General features: G+C 39.4%; 1 protein-coding gene and 1 long non-coding RNA gene across 2 annotated transcripts in view; both read left to right on the top strand.

The window, feature by feature from the left end:
- The window catches only part of asic4a (acid-sensing (proton-gated) ion channel family member 4a), a 98,988-nt gene that overhangs the window by 57,455 nt on the left and 26,699 nt on the right, over positions 1 to 14,834 (top strand). The gene's annotated exons all lie outside the window — the stretch shown is intronic.
- Positions 239 to 4,372, top strand: LOC137192100 (uncharacterized). Its single transcript, XR_010930513.1, has 2 exons — positions 239 to 1,315; positions 2,627 to 4,372. It is a non-coding gene; the product is annotated as an uncharacterized lncRNA (long non-coding RNA).

A 14,834-nucleotide genomic window follows, 5' to 3' on the forward strand; every position in this document is an offset into this window, starting at 1 on the left:
TTGGTCACATGTGGGCCTGGAATAAAAACCATGGACTTAAAAACTCAAGTAACTCGAGTTAGCAGCCCATCTGCTTCTGGCAGTGTCATCTCTCTTTTTTGGAATTGCCAAGAGAGGTCGCTAAACTCTGTGACTGTGAGTGCATCATACATCAGTCCCAGATTGATGACAAATGCTACAGATGTGAGCACATCATCAAGTCCTTTATATTTTTCCCTGTCTCTGTAATTTCTGCTCATGTTATTTGCTGCTTCTGAAAAATGATCATGAAAGACTGTAATTTTGCAAAACAGTCCATCAGATGGACAACACACGTCCTATCATTAGTAGGCGCTGTCCGACTCATTGTGCACACTGCCCTTACTCCCTCTGATTTTGGGGGAAGCATGGACCAATGAGTAGAGTTTATTAATAAAAAGATCTGAAAATGATTGAGGCAAGAAACTTCCTTGATGACATCACCTACTGCCAATGGTTCAAGCCGATGGTTCAAGCAGTGCCACACAAAAATATCTGGGAATTTACTTCACAGCTAGCTAGCAACACCTGCTCTCTTGCCTAGCATTAGTGATGCCCCGTCACGACCAAAAGCAACTAGACACTGATCTAAAAAATCCTCAATAAAATGTCTTTCAAGGCACTTCATCAAAGCTTTAGTGATGGCATCTGCAGTTGTTCCATGCATCTCAACCAATTCCCAAAAAAAGAGTTTGTTTAGGGATTAGCGTTCACTAATGCGTCACTAATGCTGAACACAGACATACAACTAGCACAGATTTTCCACTGATTGTGGTAGATTCATCGATCAACACACACAGTTTCCCGTTATTTTCTGTGATGTGTTTTGTCATTTGTAAGAGCGAATGACATTGTCCACATTAAGTCCCTACAGCTGTTGCAAAATTCAGATCAACCAGCAAGTCAACCAGCAAGTCCACCAGCGGCCGGCCATACTTGCCATTTTATTTTTGCTGTTCTTAAGACTCTGGCCGTGCTTTCGTAATCTGATGTATACATAGTCTGTACATGATTCTCAGTTGCTTCGCGTGAAGCACATTTCAGTATGTCAGCAGCCTTTTTATGAGCAAATGATTCTTTGTGGTTTTTTAAATCTTTTTCCTGAGGCTTAGTTCACAGCCGAAGTGCGTCACTAGACACTCACCCCATTCACTCAATAGTTTCAGTCCTTGTCCACAGTATATTCTCAGAGATTTAATTTTTCTGCAAATCCGGCATCTACGCTTGTCATCCTTCACAATGAGCCAATGGGACAACAACAATCGGTCACTGACTGCGGGTGGAAGTCAATTCATTGGTAAGTATTTGTTTTTTGTAGTAGTTTAGAATTTACCTTGCTGTCAAATAATGTGCATTCCGTAATATTGACCGAAATATGTGCAACAGCCGTGATAATGTTAACGTTAACATTAATGTTGTTACATTTATATACAGACTGTTGCCACAGCTCAATTCACAAGTGCATTTTTTTTCAAAAGGAAATTATCTGTTACCTATCAGATGTCTCCTTCCTTTTCAGCCAATAGAATGAGTGTAGACTTGAGGGTGTAATTTAATGTGGTCACATAGCGTTACATCTGCACAGTCATGAATCAATCATGCAATCATGAATTAGAATACTGGGAGAGAACGAGCTGAACGAATGCTTGCACTTATCACTAGTGTTGTTCAAGAAGTTACCCATATAATGCTAATAGACAACCTAGGATCATTAGCGAGCTAGCAAGCATTCATAACTCAAACATATTTAATCATGCACGACTAGAGAAATCACTTACCTGTGGAGAGTAGCTACCAGACGCTTTGACGTTTGATATTTGTTTTCTCCTCATGTTCTAATTCATAATTGCAGACTGCGCAGATGTAAGGCTATGTGAAAAGGCTATGGCTGAAAAGAAAGGAGACATCTGATAGGCTACAGATAATCCCCTTTTGAAAAAAATTAATTTGTGAATGGAGTTACGGCAATGGAGTCTCAAAACACCCACACACAGTGAAGTTCACACATGACAAGCAATTTGTAAATGCAGGTTCAACAGTCTGTATATAAATGTCCAAATATGTTTTTCATGAAAATTGCAAATACTTTTAAATACATACAGTATATTTGTGGACTTCTATTACATAAGTTTAAAGCAAGTTAGTGCTTTTTTACATTCATATACAATGATAAATATTTTGTGTGCACTGACAAATATTTTTGTGGAGTGGAGTCATTTACGTATAAATCACAAAATACATTTGTGAATCCTTCTGTGCACAATCATTAATATTGAGACCCATCTGATTCCATACACGATTTATAATGGGAATATCTTATGGCACACCGTGACATCCCTACCCATGGCTAGATGTCTTAGGCCAAATGTTTTGGGCTATGGGACAGGTCACATACGTATAGGAATTGCACTGAAATGTGATTTGATTTGAATAGCAATTGGCATCTGATTTTGATCCCGACAGTTGATGAACTGAGCACCTTGTCTGCTTCTCTAAACTGCAGTTGATGATCTAAGAATGCTCATTTATGTTTTTGTATATAGTTCTCTGTTTGTGCTGTTCAGTGTTTTACTTAACACAATTGTTCTATGTTTGCGTTGTTGTTCAGGCCGCCACTGAGGATACAGGGAGGGACATCGGAGTCATGGGGATTTACACAATCCAAAGAGATGGGGATGAGGAGCCAGTGGACGTGGGAATTGTGATTGAACGCATTAACGTAGGCCATGTGATCATGGGGTTGATCATGCTGTTTGGGCTCATTTATGTCCTTTATCCTTTATTAAGTTTTCCAGACACCCTGAAGTACACCTTCCAGTTTTTTCAGAAGGTCGTAGTGAATTTGGAGGGGCACAAGCTGAATGCAAGAGGTGAACACCAGGTGACAAAGTGCATTGTCAAGTTTCCTTATCAGGTCTTTTGGGAGTTGTTTTTGTTTTGTTTTTTCACTTTCATCTTCCGCCCAGTCAACAACAATCAATGACCTCATGGATGTTTTTCTTGTTCTGACATTTTGAAAGAATTGACTAAGCTGCACAGTGGCAGGCCAGGAGCTGTAATTTACTTAGCTTTTACATATAACTGCAAGCTTCTGTTTAAATATAAAGATAATTATATGATATGCAGCCATCAGGAGTGGAGTGACTTACTGTAATTGCTCCTCCCTCACGAAATAATGGTTGATGGGGGTTTACGATTGGAATTCCATGGGCTCGGACGAATGTTTACTCATGAAAAGTTTGCCCACTTCACCTCCCCATCCTAACTCCTAGAGTGTGACTCTACCCTCCACCCTTCTCAAGCTGCCATTCATCTCTAATGTCAACTGGCGCGTCTATTTTTCTCCTCCCTGTCGCCTGATTGCATGACTCAAAACTCGGGTTGAAATGGACTTAAATACGATTCAACACACTGTGTAATTTCCTTTGATTGTGAATGGCCAGAACTCTCTTCATGCTGCAAGTCACATTTTTACAGATTAAGTTACATTTAAATGACTATGGATATCCTTGTTAGTTATAATCAGACTCTCTTAGTCAGTGAATGTTTTGTGATTTCTTTTTTTTTTTTTTTTTTTTTTGTAGCCCAAAAGTGGTCCATGTGTTTCTGTTAGCAGCTCTGATAATACACCAAAGGCTCTTCTTCAGTGTAAATGAGCAATTGCAAAACTGTGTCCTTGTTTGAACTGACCATCTGTACTACAGGCAAAGAAAACAAAGCTGTACTGCTAGTGACAAAGCAAAGTAGTAGGAATTTTTCATTTGCCATCTTGGTTGCTACGTGCCGATTACAGGAATTTCTTTTCTGCTTTTTTGTAATGATGGGTTCAAGGCAAATGGCTACACTACACTTACACAAGTACTAAATATAGGTTTGTGCAGTGCACTCTTAAAACCACCCAATGATATCCCCTGTTTGGAGAGCAGTGCAAATCCTCCACCTTCATAGCATCTTTGTTGTTTGTGGCTCTGGGGGTTTGGGATAGATGGGCATTCATTTTTCACCAGTTATGGAGCTGTTGTAGCAATGCTTTTTCCAGGGCACTGGACAAGGAGTAACACCCCTCTTAAATCGTTCTTTGAAAGAAAGTTATTAGCTTGCTGTGTGTATTCAAGTATAGATGTTGAATTGGGGATTACTGTCCCATCGATGATTTCCATTTCGATGTTTTCTTGGTTCTAACATTTAAAAACAACAGTGTAAGCTGCACTGTATAGATCATGTCGGAGATTTACTTTCATTTCCTGCTCAGTCTGTTTCTTAAAATTTGTTATCTGTAAAACAAAATAAATAAATAAATGCAGGCACACTTGTGTCATGGATCATCATTTTCAATAAAAATACCTCAACTAGGTTTTGTCTCATGCATGTCTTAATGGGGAATCAAATGAAAAACAATTTTACCTTATTATTTAATTTCCAGTTAATTATAGTAGTTTGAGTTGGACAAACGTAAATCACTTTAAGAGTTAATGTAATTATTTTATTTTAGCTGTATTTGATAAAATGACTTAGGCTGACTCTATTAAATTATAGTGCATGGATGTACTTGGTTTGAGTTGGGGCTACATATATTTATTGGATGGAAATCCTGCCCACAATTAAATTGAGTTATTTTTTGAATGAACTGACTCAAAACATTAACACTAAACATGGATTGATGTGTTCTTTAAGGTTTAGAGATATTTGATCATAAATGTTTAGATAAAACATGTATTTCTAGATATAACAGTGTTAAACAACATACAGTAAGTGCCCTATTGTAGAAACGATTCAGGATCTATGTCAGTGCTCTCAATAGAATAACCTGAGAAAAAGGACGTGGCTACATGCGCCTCAGTTACGGCACAGACCATGGTTGCATGACTTTAATTACATTGTCTGTTTGGCAGAGCAGTGGCACATCAATCTTATCTGTTCAGCTGCATGCAACAATCCTAAACCTCAACAAAAACCTCTCAGATGACACCGGGTCCACAGAAGTACAGCAGATATTCTGCTACCTGTTTTGTCATGAAGAAGTTTGAATCATTTTAGAATCTGTCTCAGTCTAATCTGAACTCATCAAACTGTCTTTATTAAGGGCAAAGGTAGAAAACCAAATGTACAAAATGTCGATATTATGTGAATTGTTGTTGAATTTTAGATTAACATTTGCATTATTTAAATTTACCGGTTTAGATTTACATAGCTAAATAAGGAAAGATTATTGATTATTGACACACACAACACCCTTGAGTACCAATACTTATTAGTATTATTGACATAGTGCTGCAGACTGCTGCATCACTGTGATACCCATCAACAGAATATAATGAAGTGACAATTAAAAAATATTCCTGTTCCCAGACGGGCGTTTTTGTTTGTTTTGTTCAGCATTACAAATTGGGCATTAACAATGTGCGATCAAGCTTGACCAGAGATAAGGCCAACTTTATCTTCAGCTCAACAAACAGCAGGGTAAAGCCAAGTAGGAGTGATGGATGGTCCTTCCTAGCTTCTCTTGTTGTTTGTTTCATCCCTCGCTGTGTTTAAAAATGACCCTTCAAAATGGTACCAAGGGTGGAAACTAGTGTTCTCAGCTGCGCCGAAGGAGGATATGCTTGCTTGGGTAATCCTTTACCATGGCTTTTACATGGGCCTTTCTTGCCACCAAGGCAACCCCTCAAACATCAATACGCTATCCCCTTTGGGTAGGTTCAGTTGATGGCTTTCCATCCTTGTATGAGGGCTTGCTGGCAGAGATGGAAGTGCCATGGGAATACACTGACATTGATTTCTTCATCCCAATGCACACACTGATGTATTGACTGAAGAGGTGACCAGAGACATTCTTTTTGCCACTGTTTGGTGGAGCTGAGAGACAATGAACAGAAATTTATCAGACTAAGCCACCAAGTCAAAGGCCATATTCATTTCATTTCAGTGCAGCACTGCCTTCTTTCTGGGTTTCTTTCAGGAGAAAAAATTCTGTTTTTGTCAGTGAAATGTTGCTGGAGTCCTTTTAAAAAAAGAAGTCTTGACTTACTTTTCAAGCTATGATGACAACCAATGTGATTATGCTGAGGGGTGCCTGAGCATAAACAGTAAGGCCTGCTCTTGTCTGCTGCACTTACTTTCATTCACTTGTAGTCAGCTGCTCCTGTTTAAAATGGCTATAGACTCTTTGAGGGGGAAAAGACCCACAGATAAAGCTTTGTGTAGTCGGGGGGTTGGTGTTCCCTCTTTCGTCACACTGAAGAGTCTCTAATGCATTTGGAATCATAATTCAGTCATCGCTTGCTAATGATAAGTCATGCACAGCACAGAATTCACAGACTGCAGGATGTTAAGGCATGTTTGATGTCTCCGGAGTAATATTTTGCAGCTTGTTGTCACTGCGCGGCTAAAATAAACATGCTCTGTTTCTGACATCTGTCAAAGTGAATTATACATCTTGAGAAGAGTTGCAGAAGTCACAATTCTTCTTCTAGGTTTACAGCGTTGTTGTTTGTAATAATAAGTCGTGTGTTTTTTAGTGCCTCACTGGAATCTGACTGATACAACACATGCTCTTAGGCAGCATACAAGTGGAAACACACTACAGCTGCTTCCTACCTTCAGGTAATGGAGCTGATTGTGTGTGTGTGTGTGTGTGTGTGTGTGTGTGTGTGTGTGTGTGTGTGTGTGTGTGGTAGAAGGGACCTTTTAGCAAGAGAAATAATCATGCATACTTGATGATATAATATCAAAACGTAAACGGTAGATTAATTGTATTTCTTCACTCATGACCCTTTATCAAAGCCTTGAAATTCAAATTATTATTTGAAATGCACCAGTTCCTATGATAAGATATGATAGATATGTAAAGCATTTGCATTATATCATTTCAGTTCTTCCTGCAAAGGTGCTCGTCACTGGAAGCATTGAGGTCGGCTTTGTGTCTGTTAAATGCAATGAAATAGCTCGAAGTTGTATTAATGGAAGTCAGCCACACTCCCAGCAGCTCGGGACAAGGTCAAAGTCGAGGCTAGCACCTTTGAAATTGATTTGACAGGGATTCATTCACATGGAGCAAATGTGTGCTAAAAAATGCATGCCTCCTGATATTTTCAAATTATAAATGTTGAAGCCATAGTCACCCGTGACACAGAGGGAAAAATATTCACTTCAAGGTAGAAACACTGTATACTGTAAATACCTCCATCCAAATTACAGATGCCTGTTGACAAAACTAGCACACTGACCTGCTGTCTTACACATGGAAAAAAAAACCTCTATACATTATTGTTGACTTTCAGTTTTCTTTTTTATCTTTCCAAAAAATGTTTTAAAGTTTTCTCTCATTTCTGAAAACATTAGAAATATAAAAAACAATAGAATTCCTAATAAAATGAATCACTATGTAAATGAAGCTGCTAGTTACTGAATATATCAGGCCTTTAACAATTCTCAAGTTTTATACGTAATATTTATACTAATATTTACACTACACAACTGTACTGTACACTACAGAGGCTTTGGTTTCATGTTCTTACTTCATTACTAAAGACACGCTAGCTACATGTCATATAGAAATATATTAATAAAGTAATTATAGTAATAAAAACAAAATCTCCTACAATATTAAAAAAAAACAAGACTTAAGAGTCTTCAGCTGCTCTCAGTGAGGCTGTAGAAATTCATTTTAAAGAGATGGAAATAAAAGTTGGGATTCAATATTTGTTTTCGGTCTTCAGCAGTCATGGTGAAGAATAATGATCTTTGACAACCCATATCAGAAGGGTTTATCATGTCAGGGGCATGAAAGTTTTAAGCAGTGTGCAGTGGCAGTATCACTTTGTTTATATGCATGAGGATGGCTTAAGCAGAAAGGTCATCGTGTCAAGTCTTGTGAGATTTTATAACATCATATGTAGTGTTGGGTGAGTAAAGATGTGAAAAATGAGCTTGAAAAATGAAAGAAATATATTTGTTTTGTCTGAACATTTATAGTCATTAATTATTTATAATATGTACAGCACCTGTTGTCGTGTCTGTACAGTTAAAACATCACTAGTGTTTTCAGCATTGTTGCCATGCTAATATTTGCTAATCAGCAGAAAGCACAAAGTACAGCTGAGGCTGATGGGAATGTCCTGATGATGACTCATCCTCTGGAGACCGTACATGTCTTTTCAAAATTGCTTAGCGATCCAATAATGGGACCCATAATTGTAACGATCATCTCGACCTCTGCCACAGCTCAGCCGAGTGTACAATGGCACAGACTCACTCTGAGGCTTTGCCCGTAAAGAACAACAAACAACTTCAGTGTGAGTAAACTCCAAGGAGATCAAATGCACATTGACAGTCAGGGCTGTAACCACAGGAAGCCTTCCAATATTTTGAGGCCCTTTCACAAGCAACTTCTTTAACTGACAGTCAGAGCCCAGGCAACAGGCCTGGATTGTCATGACTCTGGGATATTCAGAGCCCAAAATCAACTCTTTCTAATCCACGCTGAGCTTTGTGACCCATGATGCAGGCTATCAAAAGTGCCTGTTATGTTCATGGAAAATTAAAATTTAAAAGTGAAGCAACAACTTCAGAAGTCATCAACTTCAGAAGGCTTCTGGAGTAAATGCAATAACCCTCTTAGCTGGTGTGAAATCGAGCTTTTGAAAAATGTTTTATAAAACCACTAAGTAGACATTGAACATATATGTAAAATATGCATAACAGGATTTATAGATTATCATATAAAATATGTAACATGTTTGTGAATTTTTTTGACCGTGGGTTTGTCCTTGATGTTTGGGAGCTTCAGAGGCTTCCTGGAAGGTGTTCTGTGGTCTCATGATACCTATTTGGCAGAACTGGAGTCCACATGCCAAACATCTGGGCAGGTGGCATCCCGCCACTCGGCTAATAGCAGGCCAGATATCTGGCCTGTCTTTGATGTGCAGACAGGGATTGCAACGGTGCTCTGCTCTCACTCTTAATAACCTGGTATTAAAGGGGCATCAAATCATCTATAATCTTTATCGACCCCTTTTAGCGAACAGTGGGAGTTGCAAAAACAATGATAGATGAGCCCAAAACACAGAGAAGCAAACTAACTCATGAGAGCAGAGATCCAAAAGAAAGGTCTAGTGACGAAGTGATCTGTCACAGTGCTAAATAGTGGAATGATTTAACTGCAGCATAATATCAGTGCAAGGGTGTTTATCTTTCATTACTGAAATGGGATGCCAGTCACTCATTTGTAGGACAATACTGCTGGTGTGTGTGTGTGTGTGTGTGTGTGTTCGTTCCAGAATAGAACAAGCTCCAGAAAGTGAGTTTTTAATGCCAGAAATGTCACCACCTAAATTGTAATCATTAATTCACTGACATTAATCATCAACTCTATCAGTCCCCTGCAGATACACTGTGCAGAAACGTGGTCTTTTTGTCCGGTAAAAATTCTCTGTATTGTGCCTTTGATCAGAGTCAGTCAAGGACAGGATCAGTGCTTTACGGTTTTCAATTCCTGTCCAATGTGCCGGCCCTTTGTTCCCTCTCTGCATTATCACCTTCTTTAACTCAGCCATTTGAGAGGACTGTGATTAGAGACCAAATTATACCGGGTGTGTTTAGGTGCGCAGTATAAACCTCTGTGTCTGCCAAACTTCCCTGGGCTCTAGCTTTAGATCCAGCTTAGTCTAATGGACTGTGAGATCTGCTTTTGACTCAAAACAAGCTCTTTCGCCTGAGCAAAAACACTAATCAGACTTGTTTACTTGGATGATTTATGTAGCATGAAAAACATGAATCCCCATGCTCATAAATGTTACACGGTTGAGAGGCAAATATTGTTTCATTGTTGCGCTCACCAAAAGGGGAGGTCTGGATAAGTGAGCCAGTAAGTGGGTAAGTGTGTGCACTTATTGCACCATCTTGTGAATAAAGCAAGTGTTGCATGTCATTAGGAGTCCCAGGACATTAGACATGTTACACTGGGAAACAACAAGAGAAAAAAAAAGTATTTATTATTATCTTATGCACCAGCTACATTTTATAAGATACTTCCAATCACAAGCATTTATATATGTTGATACATGTGCTCAGTTATGAATTACTTGTCACAAAATGACAAGAGCTAGCAAACAATATTTATTTGGATGTGTATCTCTCACATCCTTGAAGGCACGTCATATTTTATATTGATGATTGATGTCAAGAGATAGTAGATCCTGCTTTGCCTCTCCGGAAGTTTCATCAACCCTAACACGTGGCTCCATTCCAACAGATATCATTTCCCCAGAGTTCCCTGGAAAAGAAAAACAACCAAGCAGGTGTCTTGGTTATGATGAATACTAAATAAAAGGTTGGCCAAGGAACTGTGACGGCGTTTCTTCAGTGGAAGTTGGGTGGGAGTGTTTTTGTGTTTTTTGCGGGGCGGGTGCCAGAATCTGAGAGAGGCAGAGAGCGGTGAGAGAGATTGAGAGCTTAGGAAATGAAATCCTGTGTTAATGACAGAGGTACCTTAATTAAACCTGAATATCTAAATGACTGCAGAAAAACAAAGTCGACAGTTAGACAAATGCCTAAGGCACGATGGTTTGCCGCTGCAGTGCCCCGAGCAGATCTTTCCTCGGATATACCAGCGTCTTCCGCACAGAATGACTGATCAGAACTGTGGGCAAATTGAGGTGAAGTGGAAAAGTAAGGCACCAATATGCTGTTTTGCTACCTTGAGAGTCCCATTAGTTCATACATTCAGCATGACTGTACTGTACCCCTCTCTTCTGAGCTGTGACCTCAAGCCATGATTCAAGGTCTGGAGTGGAATAAATAGCCTGAAATTGTTCCTAAACCACCATAGGCTAGAAAATAACTATAGCTTAACCAGAAGCTCTTTTGGGGTTTGACTGGGTGGATCCTGAATGACTCAGATGACCCAGTGTTTGACAGGACCCCTAGAACATGCTACTTTTATTTAGTCAGAGCTGTTTTTGAGCTATTATAAGGGCGACTTAAAGTTTCATGAGTGTTCATCACCAACCAGGTTGACTCATTTTAACGTAGATAAATGGATAATGACAACTATTGTTCCATTACATCCAATTGCAACATTTGAGGTCAAGAATTACTTACCATTTGGGTTGGACCCAGACATCTCTTAGCAGCAGGGATTGATTCATCTCATTTACACATAAAGACTAATTAGGGATCTGTCTCTCTGCGGTGATCCAAATGAATTATCCCAATTATGATGGTAGTTTCTAATCACATTTATAAAACAGCACCTTTATGGGCCCATGGCTGTGATGTTAGTGCAGACTGCACTCAAAGGAAGCTCTCTCACATCTCTCTGAGAGTTGTGAATGTTGTGGACTATTCTATTTGTGAGTTGCTGTATTGTGCTGGAGAGCCTGTCCATTTTCAGCCTCTTTTTCAAGAGCATCTCTTGTGCTCCATTAGCTGAGTATGCTCGGATATGCGGAAGAAAAGCAGCATGGGGGGGGAGAAGGGGGGTAGGACAGAAAAAAAATGGGAGTACTAACATTTGAAGAGAAAGAGGTTTGCTGAGTGCACTGCTCTGACTTTGGTGCTCCACTTATTTTCTATCCTCTGTCGGAAGAGACCAGAGAGAGGGCAGCGAAGGCAGGGAAGAGATGAGTCAGAACTCCTACACTAATGACTGAGACAAGCCCTGCAGGTTTATACCAGGGTTCATTTTAATGTATAGTATTTACTCAAAGAACAAAGCAAAATGTACAGGCATACCTCAAATGGTCAAGTCAGTCCATCACCTTGTAGTGTAAGTGTACCTCAGTGTTTGATCATTAACGCGGTTGGTCAGTTGCAAAATTAAATCAGAAAATATCATATTAATCTGAATTACAAAGTATTTACCTCACTTGAATGACTGTATTAAAAACCACCGTTGAGATTCAGCTTCTTAGTTGTCTAATGAAGGTTGAAATTTATACACAATAACTTTAATGTGTTGAATAGTGATCCAAAGCTGGTAGGGGGGGGGGTTGGGGTGGTTAGGGATGTTTGGCAGATTTGCATTTACTCCCCACTGTACAGTATGTAGAGATCTCTAAGCGCTGACCCATGATAAAAGAAATCTGCCTGACATTTGATTGAAGATTATTTATAATTTATGCAGCTTAAACATGGTGCATGTGAAGAAACAAGATTTAGCAATACATTCTTATCACTTCTTGTCAGTTTTTCAGACATGCATGCTGAGTTAACACATCACTATGCCTGTGAAGATTCTCAGTCACCCAGATCGCGGTAAATCCAGAAGGGCTGAATCACTTGCATTAGATTCTCGAAGACATTTTGTCCCTCATTCAAAAGGCTTCTTCAGTTCTGACTGACTGGAGTCGTTTAACCTCTGTAAAGTCATTAGAGTCACGCGAGTCGAGTTTGACTCATGTGACTCTTTGTGTTAAACTGCCTGGGAAAGGGATGTCAGGAGTGCATTGTAAGTGGCTGATAAGTGGTGTCGTAGACCACCTCCTCTGTTGAGTGATGGTTGTTCAAGTCTGACATAGGCGGCCTCCCTCATTCCTCCTCACACATCACCTGGCTTCTCTGTCCAATATGTGTACTGTTGCTGTCCTCAAAGGAATGTCCCTGGTCCTTCATATGTACTGTAAATAGACTTGACCTGACAAGTTGATGCTCACGCGTTAGGCCACGTGCTTGTGAAGCGGTTGTTTTGTCTCCTCGATGTATAGCTCTGTGCATTCCTCGCTGTATTGGACTGCAAATTGCTTGTGTTTGTGTGTGTGGTCTTTAAGGTGTGTGTCAGTGTGTTGATGGGTTTTAAAAACATAGGGATACAGTGCTTGTTTCTCACATACTTCAGCCACATATGGAATAACAATATTGTTGTGATTGTTCTTCTTTTCTTCACCACCTGTCGCTGTGGTTTTCATACTGGATTGTGTTGTTCTGACAAAGGCTCAGTTTTGGTACCCACAATCTTTTAGGGTTTCCTTGAGGTGTTTGTGCTCCTTCTCTTTCGCCTAAGTACCTGTGTGTACACTCTTCAAGTGCACTGCCCAGTCCAAGAAAGCCAAACTTTTGTCTCTGATGTTCTCCTGTGTGAACGGAACTGATGTGTTTTGTGAAGGCGTGCACTTCCTGGCTTTTTATTGTGAGCCAGGCGTCGTCCACAGCTAGATGCTGTTGCTTTGAAGGAGCTCAAGGCTCTGCCCTCTACTTCCTCCATTTCATCCACAACGTGGGAGATACTGGTGAACCAATGGCACAAGGCTGCTTTGTCTGTAAAAAAAAACCTCATTGTATTTGAAATAGGTGGCATTCAGACAGAGGTCAAGCAGGTCACATATTTGGTCTGGACTGAGGTTGGGTCTGTTGTCTTGTAGAAGCCCATTCCTTTAAATTGCCACTGCATCAGTGGTTGGAATATGCGTGAAGAGTGAGGTAACATCATAGGACACCATGACTATCTTTGACCATCTTTTTTTCTTCTACCTTTTAAGTGAGATCACATCCAGTTCAGTGGTGCTTTATTATGTTTTTTTTTTTGTTTATCTATTTGCAAGCATGTGGTGAAAAGTGCAAAGTGTGGTGATGAAGAATTTCTGTAGTGAGAGTGGGAGAGGGAAACCATCAGTTCAGAGAGCGAAGTTTTGTGTCGTGACACCAATGAGAGGATCATGTGAAAGGGTGAAGGGAAGAGATGGGATGCAGCATAAATGTGGTACCTGACTTTGTGCCCTGCACTTAAAGGCTTGATTTTTTTATTTTTTTTTGAAGACACTTTACACTCAGTCTTTCTTCTTCTTTGTTCAGAAGGAACCTTACAGATGAAGACATCACATTCTTTTTGTGTCTATCTTGTAGTGCCTGTTTGCAACAGCCGTTTTGACAGAAGTGAGGTGTTTCCTTGAGTACTTTTCAAGTCAGCTGTTTTACTTTCTTTTCATTGTTATGTCCTCTTTTGCTCCAGTGCAGGTGCATCTGTACTGTCTCAGATGCATTATGAAAGATTTATGCATTGCCATGTCTCTTTATTTGTTTGTTTGTTTGAACATTGAAATACAAATTCCAATGTAACGGGATTTAATTAATTATGTGCCAAACAGTGCAGATCCAAATTAAAAGCATTAGGCTCCATACTGCAGTTTGCTTTGTGACAGTTAGAAAACATCAGCACATGTATGAAGGAAGGAAAATGTGAACCATATCATACTGTTCCATCATGTTCCTGGATTGTGTTGAAATTACATTTTGGTCATAGCCTACGCTGTTTATGTGTAATAACCATTTAGTCATTTTGTCACATATTACATTTTTCTTAAAACAACAAAAAAACATTTCCCTCATTTAATAGAAATATTACAGAAAGGAATATCTTGAAACATGACTAGAATGAGTAATAAGTAATAAGTAATAATAAATAACTGCACTAGAGTCAAGAAAACAATTCTGGATTGTCTTCTTGTAGTTGATATAAGACTAAATCACTGGATAAGAGGGTGATTTTTGCACTGTAGTACATTAATTCATATTACTTTTGCACACACCGTTGGTCCTTAGAAAACATTCAGAAGTATCGTGTAAATATGCAGTTCATGTCACATTGTGATTCGATTCATACTACTGAGAGGTTGTAATGAAGCCATTAAATCAAGGAACGTTCTGTCTCAACCTTAAATCTGCATGAGCCAGCCTTAATAGTTTTTAACTGCCAATCAGCGTTCTGGCATATTCTACCAACCTCCATAAATGAATTCAAATCCTCCTCCTGCCTTATACTTGGAGAGCTACCCGATGACATGCAGCCTGCCTGGAAATGGATGTCCTCTGAAGAAGCACTG

This window comes from Thunnus thynnus, chromosome 11 (assembly GCF_963924715.1).
Source record: "Thunnus thynnus chromosome 11, fThuThy2.1, whole genome shotgun sequence".
Classification (NCBI taxonomy): Eukaryota; Metazoa; Chordata; class Actinopteri; order Scombriformes; family Scombridae; genus Thunnus; species Thunnus thynnus.